Source organism: Scyliorhinus canicula, chromosome 23, assembly GCF_902713615.1.
Source record: "Scyliorhinus canicula chromosome 23, sScyCan1.1, whole genome shotgun sequence".
Taxonomy (NCBI): domain Eukaryota; kingdom Metazoa; phylum Chordata; class Chondrichthyes; order Carcharhiniformes; family Scyliorhinidae; genus Scyliorhinus; species Scyliorhinus canicula.
Window position 1 is genome coordinate 8,557,237 of NC_052168.1, and position 24,874 is coordinate 8,582,110.

General features: G+C 50.4%; 1 long non-coding RNA gene across 1 annotated transcript in view; it reads right to left on the minus strand.

Moving 5' to 3' along the window:
* Positions 1-1,817: 1,817 nt before the first annotated feature.
* LOC119956602 overlaps positions 1,818-24,874 on the minus strand; it is a 74,451-nt gene continuing 51,394 nt past the window's right edge. Inside the window, exons 2-3 of the long non-coding RNA XR_005458654.1 lie at positions 8,250-8,360; positions 1,818-2,381 (exon numbers count right to left, since the gene is read on the minus strand). This is a non-coding gene — a long non-coding RNA (uncharacterized LOC119956602). The remainder of the gene's footprint in view (positions 2,382-8,249; positions 8,361-24,874) is intronic.

Sequence of the window (24,874 nt, forward strand, 5' to 3'; positions counted from 1 at the left end):
GGGAGTCTTATCACTGTTCCTTTGCTGTCGCTGGGTCGAACTCCCGGAGCTCCCTTCCTAACAGCACTGTGGGTGTACCTACACCACATGGACTGCAGCGGGTTCAAGAAGACGGCTCTCCGCCAGCTTCTCAAGGGCAATTTAAAGATGGGCAACCAATGCTGACCTAGCCAGCGTCATCCACATCCTGTGAAAGAATAAACAAGTCTTTAGGAATTGATGGAGTTGGCAACCCTATCTTGAGAAGAAATAGGAGGCAAAGCACAGTCTGCACAATAGGTGTAATGATTTCACTCTGTGAAGCTGTGGTTAGACCATAGCTGTCGTATTGTGAGCAATTCTTGGCACCGCACCTTAGGCAGGACATACTGACATTGGCGGAAGGACAGTGTAGATTTACCGGAATGATTCCTGGATCACAAATCTATGAGGAGAGAGGAAACAAACTCGGGTTGTAGTCCCTGTAATTTAGAAAATTACGGGTTGATTTGATCAAAGTATTTACGATAAGAGGAAGAGACAAAGAGAAAATAACTCCGTTTTCTGGGGAGTCTATGATTGGGGGGGTGCATAGGCTAAAAATTAGAGCCAGAGATTTTAGAAGTGGAGTTGCAGAACACTTCTACAGATGAAGAATGGGATAAGTTTGGAACTCTTGTTACTGAAATAGGATTTGGTGCCATATCAATTGTTAATTTTAAATCTGAGATTAATGGCAGCACGGTAGCACAGTGGTTAGCACTTTTGCTTCACAGCGCTTGGATCCCAGGGTTCGGTTCCCGTCTTGGGTCACTGTCTGTGCGGAGTCTGCACGTTCTCCCCGTGTCTGCGTGGGTTTCCTCCGGGTGCTCCGATTTCCTCCCACCAGTCCCGAAAGACGTGCTTGTTCGGTGAATTGGACATTCTGAATTCGCCCTCCGTGTATCTGAACAGGAGCCGGAGTGTGGTGACTAGGGGATTTTCAGTAACTTATTATTATTAGATTTCTGTTCACCAAAGTTTATTAAGGTATAGGGAGCGCAGTCGGATGAGGTTTGGAAGCAGCAAGGATGGCCATAGCTAAAGGTACCAGAAGGTGACCAGGACTCTCAGATAGTCTCTTTTCTAAAATATCTTAAATCTGTATCCGCTGGTGACTAAGCGTTCAATCAGTCAACGCAAAAACAGAAAATACTGGGCAATCTCAGCATGGCTGGCAGCATCTGTGAAGACAGAAAGGGAGCTAACGTTTTAAGTCTGGATGACTCCTCGTCAAAGACTTTGTCCAAACGTTAGCTCCCTTCTCTCTGACGCGGCCAGACCTCCTGAGATTACCCAGCATTTTGTGTTTTTGTTCCAGATTCCAGCATCCGCAGTAATTTGTTCCTGATGTGTTGGGTAAGCTGGGTCTGCGAGGATTGCGTTTACTGCAGCAGTGAGAGAGACAGGCTTCTAACACTTGAAAAAATGCAACTCGATTTTATTGAACTCTTAACTATAATACATGCTTTAACTGTGGGTTGACACTATGTTGACTTGACTGGAGACCTGAGGCTGACCAGACTATCTGACTACCACATGGTGTTTGTTCTAGTTGCTGCTCGAGAGCTCTGACTGTCTCAGAGGCTGGATCCCGAGAGAGCGGGAAAACTAGTGCCCTCTGGCTTTATACTGGCCGTGTCCTGTCTGGTGATTGGCTGTTCTGAAATGAAAAATGAAAATCACTTTATTGTCACGAATAGGCTTCAATTAAGTTACTGTGAAAAGCCCCTAGTCGCCACATTCCGGCGCCTGTCTGGGGAGGCTGGTACGGGAATCGAACCGTTCTGCTGGCCTGCTTGGTCTGCTTTAAAAGCCAGCGATTTAGCTCAGTGAGCTAAACCAGCTACTGTGTGTTCACTGGTCATCCTGTGTGCCAATCAATGCCTGTCTGCACACCATCATATACCTGGATGTATATTACGACAGTTCCTATCAGCAGTATCTGATTTCTCTTTTTATGCTCAATCAAAATTAGGTTTTTCTTTTGTCAGTAACATTCTAGGATGTTAAACCGGTGCCACCTTGGTTGGCACGGGGCACCTTGCAGGTTTAAAGATCCCACGTGTGATACCAGTCCTTTGGTGATTTCATTGTTCGAATGCTCCATGTGAATGTGAGGGAAATCCTTCCGTATTAATCATTGGTACCAAGTCCCCCTCATCTGTACGGGCACCTTGTCAATTCTAGATTGTTCTTTGCGCAACGTGAGTGTGTCAGTTGGCTTCACTAGCCTCAGGAGAGAAGCAGTCCTTTGTTTTCTCGTACGTGCCACGTAGCTTCGAGGTGTCAATTCAAGCCTCGTATTCGGTCGAGCGCAGGAATTCTTTTCAGCGTCTTGACCAGTTGATCTCCTCAATGTTCTGTCAATGAAATAACAGTCACCATTATTAACAAGGAAGAAAGCACAAGTTGCTCAAAGCTAAGGGAGATTCCTTCTTGATGAGTTTCCGGGTTGTTGGTGAATGATTGATAGTTTTTTTTTTATAAATTTAGATTACCCAATTATTTTTTCCAATTAAGGGGCAATTTAGCGTGGCCAATCCACCTACTCTGCACATTTTTGGGTTGTGGGGGCAAAACCCACGCAGACACGGGGAGAATGTGCAAACTCCACACAGACAGTGACCCAGGGCCGGGATTCGAACCTGGGACCTCAGCGCCGTGAGGCGGTTGTGCTAACCACTAGGCCACCGTGCTGCCCCGAATGATTGAAAGTTGGGGGAAATGGATGGAGCAGTTGCCATTTTAAGTCTGCACCTCGGGTTCATGCCCACATGTCCGTCCTTGGCCTGCTGCAATGCTTTAGTGAAACCCAACGCAAACTAGGGAAGCAGCCTGTCATCTTCCCATTCGGCACATTACACCCCTTGGGATTCAACATTGAGTTCAACAATTTTAGACTGTGAACTTTCCCCTCCATCTTGGCTTCCCCCCCCCCCCCCCCACTTTTGTTTCTGTTCTTTGGTTCCCTGGGCATGTCCCAACACAACCCCACCCACGGCATGGTGGCACAGTGGTTAGCACTATTGCTTCACAGCGCCAGGGTTCCAGGTTCGATTCCCGGCTTGGGTCACATTCTGCGCATAGTCTGAAAAGTCTCCCCGTGTTTGCGTGGGTTTCCTCCGGGTGCTCCGGTTTCCTCCCACAAGTCCCGAAAGACATACTTGTCAGGTCGATTGGATATTCTGAATTCTCCCTCTGTGTACCCGAACAGGCGCCGGAATGTGGCGACTAGGGGCTTTTCACAGTAACTTCACTCCAGTGTTAATGTAAGCCTACTTGTGACATTAATTTTTATTTGTAAATTTAGATTACCCAATTATTTTTTGCCAATTAAGGGGCAATTTAGCGTGGCCAATCCACCTACTCTGCACATTTTTGGGTTGTGGGGGTGAAACCCACGCAGACACGGGGAGAACGTGCAAACTCCACATGGACAGTGACCCAGAGCCGGGATCGAAACATGAGGCAGCTGTGCTAACCACTAGGCCACCGTGCTGCCCCAAGATTATTATTATTAAGATGTGCAGGTTAGGTAGATTGGCCATGTTAAAAATGCCCCTGTAGTTTCAAAAAGGTTAGGTGGTGTTAGGGGAGTAGGGCGGGGGGGGGGGGGGGGGGGGGGGGGGGCCTGGGGGGGGTGCTCTTTCAAAGGGTCGGTGAAGACTTGATGGGCCGAATGGCCTCCTTTTACATTGCAGGCGTTCTATGATTCTAGGTTACAATCAGATCAGCATTGATCCTATTGAATGGCGGAGCAGGCTCGTGGGGCCTCCTCCTGCTCCTAGTTTCTATCCGTATGTGAGGAGAACGCTGACCAGGATATTGAGCTTCAGGTTCTATGTGAGGAAGGACAGCCCAGTTACGGAGGGAAGGGAGACAAAGGCCGGGATTCTCCCCTGCCCGGCGGGGCGGGGGGGTCCCGGCGTGTCGGAGTGGCGTGAACCACTCCGGCATCGGGCTGCCCCAATTCTGCACCTTTAGGGGCCAAGCCCTCACATTGAGGGGCTAGACCCGCGCCGGAGTGGTTCCCACTCCACTGACTGGCGTGAACGGCCTTTGGCGCCTTGCCAGCCGGGGCTGAAATGACTTCGCCGGCCAGCGTAAGTCTGCGCATGCGCCGGTGCGGCAGCGGCTGCTGATGTCATCCCGGCGTATTCGCAGGGGAGGGGGTCTCTTCCACCTCCGCCATGGTGAAGGCCATGACGGGGCGGAATAAAAAGAGCGCCCCCACGGCACAAGCCCGACCGCCGATTGGTGGGCCCCGATCACAGGCCAGGCCACCGTGGGGCACCCCCCGGGGTCAGATCGCCCTGCACCCCCCCCCCCCCCCCCCCAGGACCCCGGAGCCACCCGCGCCGCCAATCCCGCCGGTCAGGTAGGTGGTTTAATCCACGCCGGCGGGAAAGGCCTGTCAGCGGCGGGACTTTGGCCCATCGCGGGTCGGAGAATCGCTGCGGGGGGCCCGCAGACTGGCGCAGCGTGATTCCTGCCCCCGCCGAATCTTGGAGGGCGGAGAATTCGGGACACACCCCCCCCCCCCACACACATGGCCAACCCACCTAACCAACACATCTTTGGACTGTGGGAAGAAACCAGAGCCCCCGGAGGAAACCCGCGCAGACACGGGGAGAAAGTGCAGACTCCCACACAGACCACCCAATGCAGGAATCGAACCCGAGTCCCTGCTGTGAGGCAGTAGAGCCAACCCCTGTGCCGCCGTGCCGCCCATTCCTCAGCCTCATATTCCTGCCAACTTCCCATTAATCTTTCACCCCCACCCCCCTCGCCTTTGTCAATCAAGAATCGATCCAGCTCTGCCTTAAAAAAATATTCAAAGACTGCTTTCCGCCACCTCTGGAGGAAGAGAGTTGCAGAGACCCACCGAAACTCATCTCCGTCTTAACTGAGCCACCCCTCATTTGTAAACAGAGACCGCCCCCCCCCCCCCCCCCCCCCCCCCCCCCAGCTCTAGATTCTCCGACAAGAGGAAACATCCTCCCCACGTCCACCCTTTGGCTTCCACGTTCTTGTGGACGGCCGTGCGGATAAATTCATCCCTGACACCTTTGGGTCAGATTTCTATCTTCCAGCTTTCATCTCTGCAATGGCCTCCCCTCTCCCTCCGCCCCCCCCCTCCCCCCCCCCTCCCCCATTCAGCTATTCACAATCGATGCAACGTTGTCCATTTTAACACAAACTGAGGCTCACGGCTGTCACAACAGAGAACTTCTCCATTATGGTGAAAATAGTGGAACTGCCCGAAAGTTGTATGTCCCCTCCGCCCCCGCCCTCCCACCTCCCTTCCTGAACATGGCACTTCCCCTATTCCCGAGGCTGGGAATGAGGACGTTTCGTACACATACGGTCTATGGTGGCTGGCGGCGGGCCATTTCAATCAGCTGCTGCCCCCACTCTAGTCGGATCCTGAGTGTGCAAACCGAAGCGTGTAAAGCAGATCTGCTCACAATCGGTCTCAACTTAGCGCATTTCTTTGGATAGCCAAGAGGGGAAGGGGGTGGGGGTGATCTTTGGAGAGGTAGGATAACCCCATGAGATTCACCCTAAAATTTCATTCCCCACCCCAGAAGAGGCACAAAAAAGATTCCAACTGTCTTCCCCCAACCCCAGAGCTGGGAAGATAGGGCTTCTGCTCTTGCCGCCATGCATTCTTACCCCTACTGACCCGTGCACCCAGGTGCCAGGAAGATGTCTGTGCTGGAGGAAGGTGCTCATCACTCATGTGCGAAGGAACATAGAAGATGAGCAAGGCACCCTCGCACATGGAGGCCATAGAAACCATCCCACCATGTGGGGCAGCAGGGTAGCATGGTGGTTAGCATAAATGCTTCACAGCTCCAGGGTCCCAGGTTCGATTCCCGGCTGGGTCACTGTCTGTGTGGAGTCTGCACATCCTCCCCGTGTGTGCGTGGGTTTCGTCCGGGTGCTCCGGTTTCCTCCCACAGTCCAAAGATGTGCGGGTTAGGTGGATTGGCCATGCTAAATTGCCCGTAGTGTCCTAATAAAAGTAAGGTTAAGGGGGGGGTTGTTGGGTTACGGGTATAGGGTGGATACGTCTGTTTGAGTAGGGTGATCATGGCTCGGCACAACATTGAGGGCCGAAGGGCCTGTTCTGTGCTGTACTGTTCTATGTTCTATGTGCAGCTGGAGGCCACAGGGAGGGCAAAGGTCAGGAGGCAGAGGTTGGGGCCCACGCACCAGGAAGGAGAAGGAGAGAGAGAGGCAGGACAACCAGGTTTTATCCTGTGGTAAATGCGTACAGACCTAGGACATCGACAGAGAATCGGTGTTGTAGGTGACTGAGGCTACAGCAGACCTATGCGACCCACCAGCAACTTGAGACCCCATTGGCCTGACAATGGCTGTGAGGGTAACCATCAATCTCAGCTTCTGTACCTCAGGATCTATCCGGGAGTAATCAGGAGACCTGTCTGTTGTATCCCAGTTGACAGCACACAGTTATATGAAGACTGTGATAAATGCCCTGTTTGTTTGTGTGGGGGCAACACATGGATTTCTCTATAGGTTTTCGCTCAGACAGAAGGAGCCATGGCCTTTGCACAGGAGCAGACTTGCCTCAGGGTCAGGGGGGGTTATTGACTGAACCCATGTTGCCACAAAGACCCCAACTCAGCAGGCAGGCATTTTTGCCAACCGGAGGATCTTCCATTCAATCGATGTAAAGGTGGTTTGTGACCATCGCAAGATCTTCCTTCATATATCTGCAGGGTTCCCTGGTAACTGACATGACTTCCTCATGCTAAGGAGTCCCCAGTTCCCTCAACCATTACAGCTACCAATACAGATACTCCTCAGGGACGCGGGCTACCCCTTAACAACTTGGCTAATGACTCCCTGGAGGAGCCTTCAAACCGAGAAAGAGCTCAGCAGCAGCCACATCACCATCAGGCAGGCAATCAGCATTTTAAAAACGCACTTCAGGTGCCTCGATCGCTCAGGGTGTGCTCTGAAATATGCCCCAGCAAGGGTATCAAGAACTGCATCGTGCAGCATTGCACATCGGGGACGCCTACAGAAACTACGATGGTCCCATGGCCAGAGCTCCAATTCGTGGGTCAGAAGAAGGTGAGGGCGTTGAGGAGAAAGAAGAAACCCCTGCCATTGGGGAGGTTTCGGAAATGGCAGAGGGCGAGGAGGCTGCCAGTGGCAGGGCAGATGGGAAGCGTGACCATCTAGCCAGGGCTGACTCCGAGCAGGACGGGGAGCATCGCCAGACAGGCCCTTCTGCAAAAGAGATTCTCATAATGTCTTCTGAGTGCCATCTACCAATCCCTGGTCACAAGAAGGGAGGCGGTGGCTCAATGATATTGTCTAGTGACCCAGGGAAATGCTCTCAGGTCCAAATTCAAAATCCCACCTCATCTGATGGTGAAATTTGAATTGAATAAAAATGTGGAATTAAAACCATGGGCGGAATTCTCCGACCCCCCCGCAGGGTCGGAGAATCGCCCGGGGCCGGCGTAAACCCCGCCCCCGCCGTGGCCGGAATTCTCCGCCACCCTGGAATCGGCGGGGGCTGGAATCACGGCGCGCCGGTCGGCGGGCCCCCCGCGGTGATTCTCTGGCCCGCGATGGGCCGAAGTCCCGCCGCTGTCAGGCCTCTCCCACCGACGTGGTTTAAACCACCTCTGGTGCCGGCGGGAGCAGGCGGCGTGAGCGGGCCCCGGGGTCCTGGGGGGGGGGGGGGGGGGGCGCAGGGTGATCTGACCCCGGGGAGTGCCCCCACAGTGGCCTGGCCCGCGATCGGGGCCCACCAGTCGGCGGGCGGGCCTGTGCCGTGGGGGCACACTTTTTCTTCCGCTGCCGCCACGGCCTCCACCATGGCGGAGGCGGAATAGACCCCCTATTCCGCGCATGCGCCGGTGGTGACGTCAGCGGCCGCTGACGCTCCGGCGCATGCGCGGACTCACGTCGACCGGCGAAGGCCTTTCGGCCAGCCCCGACGTCGGTCGGTGTGGCGCCAAAGGCCGTTGGCGCCAGTCGGCGGACGGGAGCCACTCTGGCACGGGCCTAGCCCCTAAAGGTGCGGAGCATTTGGGGAGGCCCAACGCTGGAGTGGTTCTCGCCACTCCGGTCCGCCGGGACCCCCCACCCCACCGGGTAGGGGAGAATCCCGGCCTATGAAACCATTGTCATAAAAATCCATCTCATTCCCCTTTAAGGGAATGGAAATCTGCCGTCCTTACCTGGCCTGGCCTACATGTGACTCCACCCTGCGACACCGACACCCCCATCGAATGAATAAAATCGATTCAAAAGGAGAAAATGCTGGAAAACCTCAGCAGGTCTGACAGCATCTGTGGAGAGAGAAGAGAGGTAACATTTCATGTCTGTATGACTCTTTGTCAAAGCTAGAAAGAGCTGGAAATAGGGTCAGATTTATACTGTTGTGGGAGAGGGGGGTGGAATGGTGGAGCTGGATAGAGGACCTGTGATAGATGGAGATTGACAAAGGTGTCGTGGACAGAAAGACAAAGAGGTGATCATGGCTAAGAAGGGTGCTGATAGCGACACATTAAGAGATCAGAGTGTATTAATGACAGGACAGAAGTGATCAGTGTATCAAAGGACAACCTGGAACAGGCAACAGATGGCCCTAGTGGGGTGGGGTGGGTAGGGGGAACAATGGTGTGGGAAAAACAAATTGATGGAGGAAAATAAATTGATAGAAATAAAAATGGGGTGAAGGTGGAGGAGAGAGTTCACAGTCTGAAGTTGTTGAACTCAATGTTAAGTCCGGAAGGCTGTAAAGTGCCCAATCGGAAGATGAGGTGCTGTTCCTCCAGTTTGCGCTGGGCTTCACTGGAACTTGCAGCAGGCCAAAGACGGACATGTGGACGTGGGAGCAGGACGGTGAGTTGAAATGGCGACAGAAAGATCTGGGTCCTGCTTGCGGACGGACCAACGGTGTTCTGCAAAGTGGTCTCTCAGTCTGCGATTAGTCTCTCCAGTACAGAGTAGACCGCGTTGGGAGCAGCAAATGCAATGGGTCAGATTGAAGGAGGTGCACGTGAAGCGCTGCTTCACCTGAAAAGAGTGTTTAGGCCCTTGGATGGTGAACGGGGAGGAGGTAAAGAGAAGATGTTACATCTTCTGTGATTGCATGGGACAGTGGCGTAGGAAGAGAGTGAGGTGTGGAGGTGTTGGAAGTATAGACCAGGGTATCTCGGAGGGAATGGTCCCTGTGGAATGCTGAGTGGGGGAGTGAGGGGAAGATGTGCTTGTTGGTGGAATTATGCTGCCGTTGGCGGAATGGGTGGAGGATGATTCTTTGAATGCGGAGGCTGGTGGGGTGAAAAGTGCGAAAAAGGGGGGCCCTATCCTGTTTCTGGGAGGAAAGAGAAGGGGTGAGAGCAGAGGTGCGGGAGATGGATCAGACAGGGTGGGAGAGCCCTGTTGACCACAATGAGTGGGAAACCCCGCTTAAGGAAGAATGAAGACATGTCAGCAGCACCATTTTGGAAAATGGCGTCATCGGAACAGGTGCGTCGGAGGCGAAGGGACTGAGAGAATGGGATGGAGTCTTAAAATAAAATAGAATAATGTATATTGACATCACAATTTCTCAAACGACTGCCCATCTCCCACAAGGGTGAGAATAAACATCAATAAGTTGGACTTAGTCGCATTTATATGATTGAAATCCTCACTGTCATAACCATGGGCCTCATCATATTGCAATCAAGCTGTTTTTGTGGGGTTTTTTTTGTTTCCCTTCCTGCACTAGTGGTTCACAAAGGCAAACTTTAATCTGTCCCCTACAGCGAGGTTTTACCTGGAACAAGTCGCTGGTCTGTCACCAGGGGCTTATAGCTTGAGGGGAGCCATTCCACATCACGCAGAGCTGACCAGGAGTCACTCCTGTTCTTACCATCAGCCATTGATGAGTTGATACCCAACCTGTTCGGCTGCATTATGAATGCACCTTCCTTGGTCAACAAGTCCTGGGGCGGGACTCGAACCTGGAGCTTTGGGCTCAGGGGCAGGCACGCTAATCCACTGCGCCACGAGATCCACCGCAAGCAAACATGGTAATATGTTATTCACAAGCTGCCCCCTTCTCATGAATACCAAGGATTGTAAATGAGGGCCATGCCACCAAATTGCCCATAATCATACCATGCCCACAATGCTGGGAGTGACACAATGTCAGAATTCAAACTCTATTAAATGAGGTAGGATTGTATGTTGGAGTTTTTGCCCAGATAAAGCATCTCCAACATAGCTGTCCAACTACAACCCTTTGAAATAACTTGTGCACCCTCTGTTCTGGCCAGTGGTGAAGTTTGTGATGCGGACGCTGCCCGCAACGTTCTTGGCCTCCATACTACCCTGCTCCCCCGACAAAGCACATCCTGAGACGCCTGTAATACAAACGCAGCTCAGGTTGGGCAATATTACCTGCGGGACACACAGCCTCTCATGCTGTGATGGCACATGGCAGTGCGGATGAATGCCTTGCACCCAGAGCCCATGCTTGAGATGTACCTGCTGCTCAGAATCTGTTGGTGGAGTCGGATCATTAAGCCTCCCTTCGGGTCAAGCTCGGATGGACAATGAAAGATGCAAAGAGCAAAACAACGGTTGAGTCTTTCAACACAGAATCTTCCACGAGAAGGAAGATGCCTCCCCAGAGCAACACAGATCAGGTCCTGCTGAATACATCAAAATGGACCTCAGCATGTCACGCTCTTCATAATGTTCTCATTCATTCTGAGCTGGCAAGTGGACAAACACATCGAGTCATGTACATCACTGTTGAAATGTAAAATACAGCAGCCGTTTGGAACACAACAAGCTCCCACAAACACAAAGGACACACTTGTTCTTTACCCAGAGAGTAGTGGGGCATGGAATGCACTGCCTGTGGAAGTAGTTGAGTCGGAAACATTAGGACCCTTCAAGCGGCTATTGGATAGGTACATGAATTAGGGTAGAATAATGGAGTGTAGATTAATTTCTTCTTAAGGGCAGCACGATAGCATTGTGGATAGCACAATTGCTTCACAGCTCCAGGGTCCCAAGTTCGACTTCGACTTGGGTCACTGCCTGTGTGGAGTCTGCACATCCTCCCCGTGTGTGCGTGGGTTTCCTCCGGGTACTCCGGTTTCCTCCCACAGTCCAAAGATGTGCAGGTTGGGTGGATTGGCCATGATAAATTGCCCTTAGTGTCCAAAATTCTATGATTAACCTAGGACAAAAGTTCGGCACAACATCGTGGGCCGAAGGGCCTGTTCTGTGCTGTCTTTCTCTATTTCTCTATTTCTATTTCTCACCAACTACATTCAAGAAGTGCTCGTTTGTGCTTTATACAATGTGAAAGTGTAACCACAGTGAACCCATTAGTGCTGAAGGAAAGATGGTGACTCTCACTCTTGCACACTCCTATGAAGTAACCTCTCCCCCCCCCCCCCCTGTGTCCCCTTCCCCCCCAGAGTGTTGCCTCGAGGGAGGTGGAGGTAGGTTTCTCACTTCCCTGTCTAAATGGAAACGAGGAGTGTGTTGACTGGCCATATTGTGTAGGCCTCCATTGGGGACCTTCATCAGTTTGTAGACTCTGCGTCACCGTCACAGCCAACTGGTGGGGGAGGGTGAGGCACTCTCGCGACCTGCCCTCCCCCTCAGTGATCTGCATAGCCATGGGTGGGCCTTCAGGAAGGGTTGCTGGCCGGCGGCCTTTGTCCATTTCAGAAACCCGCTGGGCCGACAGCGACCGTCCTGTTCAGGGTTCGCAGCGCCACATCTACCCTGTGGATGTCAGGGCTCCCACTGCAAGCAAACTGATCCAGGCCACTGGCCAGCATTCATTGCCCAACTCTAATTCCCCTTGAGAAGGTGGCGGTGAGCTGGCCTTCTCAAACCGCTGCAGTCCACATGGCGCAGTGGGCATCATCTCCGAACCAGAAGCCGCTGGTTCGATTCCCACCCCAGGACCTATTGACCAAGGAAATAATTTCCAATTGATGGGGTAATTTAGCGTGGCCAATCCACCTACCCGGCACATCTTTGGGTTGTGGGGGTGTGACCCACGTAGACACGGGGGGGGGGGGGGGGGGGGGGGGATGTGAAAACTCCACACGGGAAGTGACCCGGGGCTGGGATCGAACCTGGGACCTCGACGCCGTGAGGCAGCAGTGGTGACCACTGCGTCACTGTGCCGCCCCGAGGGTGCTTTCATAATACAGGTTAACATTCCCCCAACTCATCAATGGCTGGCGGAAGAGTGGGAGAGACTCCTGATCAGCCACACTTGATGTGGGAGCGAGGCCCCTCAAGCTATAAACCCCCTGGCGACAGACTAGCGACCTGTTCCAGGTAAGACCTCGCTATGGAGGCAGATGAAAGTTTGCCTTAGTGGATCACAGTGCAGGAAGAGAAACAAAAAAGCACAAACATGTTTGCTTGCAATATGAGGCCCATGGTCATGACAGTGAGGGTTTCAACCATATAAATGCGACAAAGTCCAACTCATTGATGTTTATTCTCACCCTTGTGGGGGATGGGCAGCCCACACCGCTGTTTGGGAGTTCCAGCATTTATGACCCAGCGACAGTGAAGGAGCGATGATATATTTCCAAGGCAGGATGGTGAGTGACTTGGAAGGGAACCTCCAGGTGGTGGTGTTCGCAGGTATCTGCTGCCCTCAAGGTGGTAGGGGTTATGGGTTTGGTCGGGTATCCCAAAGGAGCCTTGGTGAGTTTCTGCAGTGCAATTTGTAGATGGTACACACGGCTGCCTCTGTGCGCCGGTGGTGGAGGGAGTGAATGTTTGTGGATAGGGTGCCAATCAGGCAGGTTGCATTGTCATGGATGATGTTGAGAGTTTTGAGAGTTGTTAGAGCTGCACTTGTCCAGGCAAGTGAATATTCCATCACACTCCTAAATTGGGCCTTATAGGTGGCGGACCGGGCTTGGGGGAGTGGAAGGGGTCAGGAGGCGAGTTACTCATCAGAGTTTCTAACCTCTGACCTGCTCTGGTAGCCACATTATTTATATGGCTAGTCCAGTTCAGTTTCTGGTCAATGGGAACCACCGAGGGTGTTGATGGTGGGGAATTCAGCGACTGTAATGCCCCTGAGAAGGTGGTGGTGAGAAACTGTGTCCTTTGTGTTTGTGGGAGCTTGTTGTGTTCCAAATGGCTACTGTATTTTACATTTCAACAGTGATGTACCGCACTTTGAAAAGTATTTTGTTGGCACTGAAGGACTTTGAGGTTGTGAGGGGTGCTATATAATTGCTTGCTTTCTCCCACCTCCTTTCCTCCCTCTCTCTTTCATTCATCTCCCTTGCTCCTGGTGGTGTGGATCTGACTGTGCGTACCTCGGTAATTGACGGCACCTCTTTCTTTGATCTACAGTCTGCATTTGTGTGAATCGCTGATGTCGAAGCCGCGTTATGGCTGTTATTGTTTTTCAGGCTGTTTCCCCTGAGTTTTGTCAACATTTCCACCCCCGACGTTTACAACCGGCGGCTACGGCTGAAGCTGGCCAACGGGCGGGCTTTCTACCTGCAGCTCTACGTCCACCCTGACTGCGAGAATGAGGTGTTTGAGCGCTGGGTGAAGCTGGTGACTCGCCTGCACACCACCCCGGAAGCATGTGGTGCCCGAGATCAACTGTACCCCAAAGACCTCACCCTTCGGCATAAAGGATGCTTTTGCCATTAAACTGCTGGCGGTGCGAGTTGGTAACATCAGAGCTGGGGGTATCTGGGCAATTGGGACCTTCCTGAACAATTGGACCACCAGGCTATCTCCTTAACCAATAAGACTTAATGGTTGGGAAAATAAGAGGAATGGCGGAGAAGAAAATAGGGTGAATTGGGGACAAATTAGCGACAGAAAGAAAAATAAAGAGGAGGGAAGAAATATTGGATTAGGAGAGAGAAAATTACGATGGAAAAGAAATTGGAAATGTGTCATCCATAAGACTGAGATTCCACAGTTTCACTTGAACCCTTCTGGGTGAGGGAGGTTGGGTGACCTGCAGGAGCGTATTTTCCCCATTGTAGGTTGTCCTTACACCGTTAAGTACTCAACCTAACTTTCTGTGTCAACTTTAGTTGGCAATTAATGCACAAACACAGCAATTTGTTATTGAGGATGTGCCAATGTTTTAGTTAGGCTAATGGCGGAGCAACAGAAATCATTCAGGAACTTATGCAAATTCTTGCCATCTCCACAAGTGACACAACATTGTAAATAATGACAACAGAGCAGCCACTAAACCCACCATCATTCTGGCAGCAATGCCTGGGCTATTGGTCTTTCAGGATTGTTAAACACTTGGGCTGAATCTTGCACAGGCGGCTGTCTTTGATGCTTACTGAGTTCCGTTCCCTTTGTTTTTCCTGTCCCAAATCAGCAATTATTTTGAAGACTTTTTCCAAGTGATTTGCTCTGCATTTTCCCAGGTTCATGGTAACTCTCTGCAGGTCATCCTTGTGGTGTGGACTTGGTTTGAGGTCAATTGTTGAGAGTTTATTGAGCCTAATTCTTTTTAGTGATGATGTCAGCAGTGGTGATGCCACCTGTGATGATGTCACCCACAGGGATGTCACCAGTGGTGATGTCGCCTACGATGATGTCACCTGTGATGATGTCACCCACAGGGATGTCACCAGTGGTGATGTCGCCTGCGATGATGTCACCCGCAGGGATGTCACCAGTGGTGACGTCGCCTGCGATGATGTCACCCGCAGGGATGTCACCAGTGGTGATGTCGCCTGTGGTGATGTGACCAGTGGTGATGTCACCAGTGGTGATGTGACCTGTGATGTCACCAATAAAAATGACATCAGTGATGAAGTCGGCCTGAGGGATGTTACCAGTGGCGATGTCACCTGTGATGATGTCACCCATAGCAATGTTACCAGTGGAGATGTCACCTGTGATGATGTCACCCATAGCAATGTTACCAGTGGTGATGTCACCTGTGGTAATGTCACCTGTGATGAGGTCGGTCCTAGGAATGTCACCAGTGGTGATATCACCACTTCCGTGACTTCATTTCTTTATTCAATCACAAGATTGGCACAATGGTTGGCACTGCTGCCTCACAACACCAGGGACCTGGGTTCAATTCCAGCCTTGGGTAACTGTCTGTGTGGGGTTTGCATGTTCTCTCCATTTCTGTGTGGGTTACCTCTGGGTGCTCCGGTTTCCACCCACAGTCCAAGGTTAGGTGGATTGCCCCTTAGTGTCCAAAAAAATGTGTAGGTTAGGTGGGGTTACGGGGATGGGGTGAGGCAATGGGCTGAGGTACGGTGCTCTTCCAGAGGGTTGGTGTAGAATCATTGGGCCAAATGGCCTCCTTCTGCACTGGAGGGATGAGATAGATTACATTCCAAGTGATCTCCAGTACGTCCTGGGATAAGTCCCACATGATTATATTGCGGTTCAGTCCTGAGACATCTTTATAACTATCAAGTGGACAGCGTCACCATTTCTCACCAGAACCAAAGATACTTAAAATGGAGGTTGTGAAATATTCATGCATCCCTTAAGTTCCTAATTTGGAACTCGCTTCACCCAGCTTCAATTGCCAGAGGTGCTAAAATACTTGCCTGTTACAAATTGTGCCATGCTTTGCCCACATGTTGGAAGTTTGATCCATAATAATATTTATTCATGTGAGGAGATTTGACGTGTCACTGGCTCCCCATTACCTTGACATGCTACTGGCTCCCCCTTTAGCGTAATCAGTGTCAAGTCGGTGACAGACAGAGCACAACCCCACATGCCCTCCGAACCTCCAATTGCTTCTCCATTTAATCCATCTCCCTTCTGACTTTGGAAAAGGTCCTCAAGTAGATTCTATAGAAACAGATTCTCAAATAGATCCTGTCCAAGGTCTGCATACCACACCTGGATTTGGAACCGTTTACATTGGGTCCGTTATTCATGTTTCCTGCAAGGAGTTCCTGCAGAGGAGAAATTGTATTATTTGTTCTTTCTTCGGGGTGTGGGGATTGCTGGCATTTATTGCCCATCCCTAATTGCCCTTCAGAAGGTGGTGGAGAGCCGCCTTCTTGAACCGTTACAGTCCGTCTGGGATAAACACACCCATGGTGCTGTTGGGGCTGGGGTGTCGATCACACGGGTTGCTTTGTCCTGGATGGTGTTGAGCTTCTTGAGTGTTGTTGGAGCTGCGTTCATCCAGGTAAGTGGAGAGTATTCCATCACACTCCTGATTTGGGCCTTGTAGATGGTGGACAGGCTTTGGGAGGGTCAGGAGGTGAGTTACTCACCGCAGAATTCCCAACCTCTGACCTGCTGTTGTAGCCACGGGTGATTATATGACTGGTCCAGTTCAGCTTCTGGTCAAGGGTGTGGATGGTGGGGGATTCAGTCTTGGCAATGCCATTGAATATTGAGGGGAGATAGTTAGATTCGCTCTTGTTGGATTGGGCCATTATCTGGCTTTTGTGTAACACGAATGTTATTTGCCACTTATCAGCCCAGACCTGACCATTTTCTGGTCTTGGTGTTCACTCAGATGCTTGCCATGATCCCAGCTGATGTTACTGCTGGACAAGTCATATCCCAGGGTGGAACCCCGATTGATAGATCCTCTGTGGGATTCTCCATCGAGGGGCTCCTCCGTTGCACCGGCAGCGCACCCAGGCCTGTGGGTTTGTCAACGGCGTGGGGTGGCCACAATGGGGAACCGAATTGGACGGCTATGGGAACGGAGAATCCCGCTGTGGGCGGGGTCGCACTGACCCTCTGAAAGAGCACCCTATCCCAATAACCCCTTATCCTAACCGACACATCCCTGGACACTAATGGGCAATTTCGCATGGCCAGTCCATCTAACCTGCACATCTTTGGACTGTGGGAGGAAACCGGAGCACTCGGAGAAAACCCCTGCAGAGACGGGGAGAACGTGCAACCTCCACACAGGCAGTGACCAAAGGCCAAAATTGAACCCAGGCCCCTGATGCTGTGAGGCAGCAGTGCTAACTACTGTGCCACCCTATAATACATTACTCCTTTACCCCAAGTATACGTTTATAGATTTGTAAGGATAACACAAATTATAAAATCTACCTTATACTCTAATGTTCACAGTAAGTACACAGTCTAGGTAAACCAACATGCAAACATGTGGTCAGATACACCACACTCTGACATCAAGTGACAGATGCCATCCAAAAGAACATGTACTGTTTTCTCATCAATTCTCCCAGAGGCATGCCACACAGTGAGCCAATTGGAACTCTATCTAGCACATGAGGACCTCCAATTTTTACTCTCAAAGAACATGTCTTGGAACCTTTTCCCAAATTATGCTTTCTCTCGGATATCTTCACCAAGGATCCATCTCCAGGGTTTCAACCTTTCCTGATATTCCTCTGTACCTGATGTCCATGCTAATTCAAGCTTCCACACAATGTCCCAGACATTTAGATGTGCCAACAGAGCATCATTGATTCATAGGCCATATTAAGGAGTCACCAACCGTTAGGCCATCTTAGATCTGTGGCTTCTCACACCTTGTAACCCTGGGTGAATTCTCCATCTCCCCAGCCACATGTTTCTTGGCAGGAGGTGCCAACGGCGGGCGATTCCTGCCCCCACAATGGATTTCCCAGTGTGGCCGCCCCACGCTGTCGGGAAACGCGTGCGTTGCCCGCAGGTCAGAGAATCCCGGCGAAGCTGAATTCCGGCCCCTGTCTTTAACCTGGAGCCACTCTGCTCCTCACTCAATCTCACTGGATGGAATCTTATCCACAGATACCCGGTCATTGTTCCTTGGCTTCAGCTTTCTTCTGCCGCAGTCCCTGGTTTCTGGGACTTTCCCGTTCTTTAGATTGAGATCTGCTCTCTGCCATCTCCCTTCATGTCCCTATTCCAGCAATTTCTGTGAAAAACACCTCACTGCCAGGTTACATTCTTTCAACTGAACTCAAACTGTTTCTGTTCCCCTGTGGCCTCTGTTACTAGGCAACAGTCCAGTTTTTTAAATACCCTTTATGTTTGCTTTAGGGTCATAAAACCTCATTCAAAAGGCAGGCATCTAAACAAACCCACAGACTTACAGGCAACTTTTAAAAATGAACTAAACTTAAAGCTATAGGTTATGCCCAACAGGTATAACTTACTTAAAACTATCTCTGTTTCCTAACGTGCTGTCAATGCATCCTGCTTGCATTATTGTTCAAACTTGGAATATCCCATCCCATAACCTGTCGCAACTTAGGCCGAGGCTTTGACCTGGTTTATGCATGCTCAGAGAGGATGTCCACTTCTGCTCCGTTATTGGTTTACATCATGTTGAATTTACTCAATCTAACCGATCAATATCGGGGTTCATGCTGCACATGATTGTCCTCCCACATTACTTCATTCCATCCTGTAACGAGAGAACTAGGGGCTTTTCACAGTAACTTCACTGAAGCCTACTCGTGACGATAAGCTATTATTATTATTAGTTTATTAATTGTAGAATGAGAGACAGAAACAGCACAGAAAGAGGCCACTCGGCCCATTGTTCCTTTGCTACCTCTTTGGTAGCGCTACGCAAATGATCCCATTTTCCCTGCTACCTTCCCCAAGTGAATCTTCCCTTAAATTCTTCGTCCCCCTTTAAATGTTGCAATTCCACCCGGAACTCATTGTGACAAAACATTTCTTTATATTGCCTCTACTACATTTGCTCATCACATTCAAACCTATATCCTCTGGTTACTGATCCTTGTTCAACAGGAAACACTTTCTCCTTATTTACTCTTAACGAAACCATTTATGATTTTGGGCATCGGTCCTGGCCAGACCTTCTCGTAACCTCCCCACCCACTGAACAAGTAGCCTCACCTTCTCCAGTGTCTCCACATACCTGAAGTCCCTCACTATCCGCCTCCCCCCCCCCCCCCCCCCCCCCCCCCCCCCCCCCCCGCCCCGCCCCAGCCTGGGCACCAGTCAAGTAAATCTCTTCTGCTCCCACTCCAAAGCCTTGACATCCCTCCTTAAAAGTATGATGTCAAGAACAGAGCACAATCCTCCAGATGAGCAGCCAAGGTTTCATGACAGTCTTGCGTGACCTTTTTGCTTTGGAACACTACGTTCCGCTGGGCGAATATCCGTTTGCCGAATTTGGGAGCAGCAGACATTCTGATGATTCCAGCCTCCGCTCTTTTCCTTCTGGACCCTCTTGCCATCCGGAAACACATCCCCTCTGGGAGAAAGGCCCCGCTCTTAAATTCGAGCTTCGATGAGCCTCACCTGCTCTCGATTCACTCTGATGCAAGACTTGGCTTATTCTCAATGGGACCTGTGTTTCCAACATTGTCACGCCGTTCCTCTACTAACAGAGCCAAGGGTTCCTTGAATTGGATCGTATGGGGTGCTGAGTACCCCAACTATACCCCAACCCTTGCGCCGCCTCCCCCCCTCACCCCCCTTCCCCGCCCCCACTCAATTGAAAGTTGGTCAGGAGTCTGTCCATGAGAAAGTTGGCTACCCCACTGCCGTTTTGCCCTCAGCGGAGTATTAATTGTTTCAAGGTGATTCCTCCTTGCCATATCTGGGGGAGGAAGTACTTCCTTCGAGACCTGCCAGCCAATCAGTTTGGTCAGACGAACACCAGGTTCGAGCAGTGGCCATTGCCTGCGATTTGGGACAGTCCCCAAAGCAGAGGAGATCATGGAAGCCAAATTTTGGGGAGTTCCGGGTCATGGCGGGCTCGGCTGGCTGGCCCCAGCGAGAGGGTTGGGTTTGAGAGGCCTGGGGGAGGGTTAAAGGGGAGTAGGCTGACCTCAGGGGAGGTGCCTCCAATGAGCACAGGGGGCTCACCAAAGCAGCCCGCCCCCGCCCCCCCCCTCCCCCACCTTGGGCAGCTCACCACGTAAAAGCCACCAGGCTACCTCCTTGGTCTGCGCCTGCCTCGGGCATCCGGCAGGGTGTGGCATGAGCGCCAAGGTAGCCATGAATCGGCCACTTAAGGGCCTCGATAGGCCCAAGGCCAAGCAGGCTGCCCAGCGTCTTGACCACATCCCCCATAAAGTAGGAAACTGGTCAGAGATGGGCAGCAAGGCATTGTGCAGGCCAGATGTTGCATTGCTTGAACCCCTCCCACCTTCAGACACACTGAGGAGGTGGGGGGTGCTTACGATCCAACTCCATATCTTCTCAACATATCCTGATACCTCCAGCGATTCATGTACCTGCACCCCAGGTCTCTCTATTCCTGTGGCCCTTATTTTAATTGCACAGTTTCACAGAATGTACAGCACAGAAGGAGGCTATTTGGCCCATCGAGTCTGCAACGGCCTTTGGAAAGAGCACCCGACCCAAGCCCACACCTCCATCCTATCCCCGTAACCCCACCTTACCTTTTCTGGTCACGAAGGGCAATTTAGCACGGCCAATCCGCCTAACTCAAAACTGTGACCTCATATTCCTCTCTCCCTCACCCATTTACCCAGCTTCCCCTTCATAGAGTGGGTTTCCCCCCCTCCTCCCCCCAACCGGCCACAACATATTTACCGGTGGCAAGACGGGGCGGCCAGCGGTTGACCAGCGGCGTGATCGCTGGTCCTGCCATGGTCTGCATGGTTTTTCACACTCTGCATCCTTTCCAGCAGGAAGGGCTGGAAAGGTTCGTCTACAATATCAGTGTTTCTTTACCTGAATGCTCGTAGTATTCGGATTAAGGTAAATGAGTTGATGGCGCAAATCATCGTGAATGACTATGATTTAGTGGACATTATTGAAACATGGTTAAAGGATGGTCACGACTGAGAGTTAAATATCCAAGGGTATCAAACTATTCGGAAGGACAGAGTGGATGGTAAGGGAGGTGGTGTAGCTCTGTTATTTAAGGATGACATCCGAGCAATAGTAAGAGATGACATCGGTGCTATGGAGGATAAGGTTGAATCCATTTGGGTGGAAATTAGGAATAGTAAGGCGAAAAAGTCACTGATAGGAGTAGTCTATAGGCCACCAAATAGTAACATTATGGTGGGGCAGGCAATAAACAAAGAAATAACTGATGCATGTAGAAATGGTACAGCAGTTATCATGGGGGATTTTAATCTACATGTCGATTGGTTCAACGAGGTCGGTCAAGGCAACCTTGAGGAGGAGTTTATAGAATGTATCCACGATAGTTTCCTAGAACAGTATGTAATGGAACCTACGAGGGAACAAGCGATCCTAGATCTTGTCCTGTGTAATGAGACAGGATTGATTCATGATCTCATAGTTAGGGATCCTCTCGGAAGGAGCGATCACAATATGGTGGAATTAAAATACAGATGGAGGGTGAGATGGTAAAATCAAATACTAGTGTTTTGTGCTTAAACAAAGGAGATTACAATGGGATGAGAGAAGAACTAGCTAAGGTAGACTGGGAGCAAAGACTTTATGGTGGAACAGTTGAGGAACAGTGGAGAACCTTCCAAGCGATTTTTCACAGTGCTCAGCAAAGGTTTATACCAACAAAAAGGAAGGATGGTAGAAAGAGGGAAAATCGACCGTGGATATCTAAGGAAATAAGGGAGAGTATCAAATTGAAGGAAAAAGCATACAAAGTGGCAAAGATTGGTGGGAGACGAGAGGACTGGGAAATCTTTAAGGGGCAACAGAAAGCTACTAAAAAAGCTATAAAGAAGAGTAAGATAGATTATGAGAGTAAACTTGCTCAGAATATAAAAACAGATAGTAAAAGTTTCTACAAATATATAAAACAAAAAAGAGTGGCAAAGGTAAATATTGGTCCTTTAAGTTTAGAGGATGAGAAGGGAGTTTTAATAATGGGAGATGAGGAAATGGCTAAGGAACAGAACAGGTTTTTTGGGTCGGTCTTCACAGTGGAAGACACAAATAACATGCCAGTGACTGATAGAAATGAGGCTATGACGGGTGAGGACCTTGAGAGGATTGTTATCACTAAGGAGGTAGTGATGGGCAAGCTAATGGGGCTAAAGGTAGACAAGTCTCCTGGCCCTGATGGAATGCATCCCAGAGTGCTAAAAGAGATGGCTAGGGAAATTGCAAATGCACTAGTGATAATTAACAAAAATTGACTAGACTCTGGGGTGGTCCTGGTGGATAGGAAATTAGTAAACGTGACACCACTGTTTAAAAAAGGAGGTTGGCAGAGAGCGGGTAATTATAGGCCAGTGAGCTTAACTTCAGCCGTAGGGAAGATGCTGGAATCTATCATCAAGGAAGAAATAGTGAAGCATCTGGATAGAAATTGTCCCATTGGGCAGACGCAGCATGGGTTCATAAAGGGCAGGTTGTGCCTAACTAATTTGGTGGAATTTTTTGAGGACATTACCAGTGTAGTAGATAACGGGGAGCCAATGGAAGTGGTATATCTGGATTTCCAGAAAGCCTTTGACAAGGTGCCACACAAAAGGTTGCTGCAAAAGATAAAGATGCATGGCATTAAGGGTAAAGTAGTAGCATGGATAGAGGATTGGTAAATTAATAGAAAGCAAAGAGTGGGGATTAATGGGTGTTTCTCTCATTGGCAATCAGTAGCTAATGGTGTCCCTCAGGGATCAGTGTTGGGCCCACAATTGTTCACAATTTACATAGATGATTTGGAGTTGGGGACCAAGGGCAATGTGTCCAAGTTTGCAGATGACACTAAGATGAGTGGTAAAGCGAAAAGTGCAGAGGATACTGGAAGTCTGCAGAGGGATTTGGATAGGTTAAGTGAATGGGCTAGGGTCTGGCAGATGGAATACAATGTTGACAAATGTGAGGTTATCCATTTTGGTAGGAATAACAGCAAACGGGATTATTATTTAAATGCTAAAATATTAAAGCATGCTGCTGTGCAGAGAGACCTGGGTGTGCTCGTGCATGAGTCGCAAAAAGTTGGTTTACAGGTGCAACAGGTGATTAAGAAGGCAAATGGAATTTTGTCCTTCATTGCTAGAGGGATGGAGTTTAAGGCTAGGGAGGTTATGCTGCAATTGTATAAGGTGTTAGTGAGGCCACACCTGGAGTATTGTGTTTAGTTTTGGTCTCCTTACTTGAGAAAGGACGTCCTTGCACTGGAGGGTGTGCAGAGGAGATTCACTAGGTTAATCCCAGAGCTGAAAGGGTTGGATTATGAGGAGAGGTTGAGTAGACTGGGACTGTACTCGTTGGAATTTAGAAGGATGAGGGGGGATCTTATAGAAACATATAAAATTATGAAGGGAATAGATAGGATAGATGTGGGCAGGTTGTTTCCACTGGCGGGTGAAAGCAGAACTAGGGGGCATAGCCTCAAAATATTAGGAAGTAGATTTAGGACTGAGTTTAGGAGGAACTTCTTCACCCAAGGGGTTGTGAATCTATACAATTTCTTGCCCAGTGAAGCAGTAGAGGCTCCTTCATTGAATGTTTTTAAGATAAAGATAGATAGTTTTTTTGAAGAATAAAGGGATTAAGGGTTATGATGTTTGGGCCGGAAAGTGGAGCTGAGTCCACAAAAGATCAGCCATGATTTCATTGAATGGTGGAGCAGGCGCGAGGGGCCAGATGGCCGACTCCTGCTCCTCGCTCTTATGTTCTTATGTTTCAGCCACATGCAAGGATTGTCCCAATTTCGCTTGATTTGTAGGACAACCATCCCTATAAAATGGCTTCATTTACTTCACTTTCTTTTTTAAAATGGCAATTTTCAAATACCTTGCAAACATTCTTTGCAAGGTTTCCACATTCTGAGCAGCTTTTGTGTCTGTCTTCCTTTCTACGCTGCCCTGTCGCAAAATTCATAGAATCCCTAGAGCCTAGAAGGAGGCCATTCGGTCCATCGAGTCTGCACCGACCCTCTGAAAGAGCACCCCACCGAGGCTCACTCCCCTACCCTATCCTGTAACCCCACCTAACCTTTAGACACTAGGGGCAATTTAGCAATGGCCAATCCATCTGACGTGTGCATTTTTGGGACTGTGGGAGGAAACCGGATCACCCAGAAGAAACCCACGCAGACGCGGGGAGAGCATGCAGACTCCGCACAGACAGTGACCCCAGGTTGGAATCGAATTCGGGTCCCTGGCGCTGTGAGGTAGCGGTGCTAACCACTGTGCCGCCCTCCTCCTTACTTGTCCTTCCTTTACATTGGAGCAGAATTGCAACATGAGGAGTGGTGGGGTGAGGCCATTTGCCCTGTGAAGCCCACTCTGCCATTCAATCTGATCTGATATGGCAGCACGGGCTGAGATTGTCCTCTGGGGTCTCCGCATACCTCCTATCGATCTGTAGTATCTCTTTTACCAGTCGGTCCATCTCTGCCCTGTCCACCTTCTCCCTTGGGGGCAGCACGTAGCATAGTGGTTAGCATCAATGCTTCACAGCTCCAGGGTCCCAGGTTCGGTTCCCAGCTGGGTCACTGTCTGTGCGGAGTCTGCACGTCCTCCCCGTGTCTGCGTGGGTTTCCTCCAGGTGCTCCGGTTTCCTCCCACAGTCCAAAGATGTGCGGGTTAGGTGGATTGGCCATGCTAAATTGCCCGTAGTGTCCTAAAAAGTAAGGTTAAGGGGGAGTTGTTGGGTTACGGGTATAGGGTGGATACGTGAGTTTGAGTAGGGTGATCATTGCTCGGCACAACATCGAGGGCCGAAGGGCCTGTTCTGTGCTGTACTGTTCTAAATCTAAATCTAAATCTATGGGCCCGTATTGAGATCAGCTCCCCTCTGACCACCGCCTTCAGTGCTTCCCAGACCACCACGGCTGAAATTTCCCCCGTGTCATTGACCTACAGGTAGTTCTGAATACATTTCCTCAGCCGCTCGCACACCCCTTCGCAGCTGAAAGTCCCACATCTAACCTCCAGTGCGGGCGTTGGTTACTGTCTTTACTAAC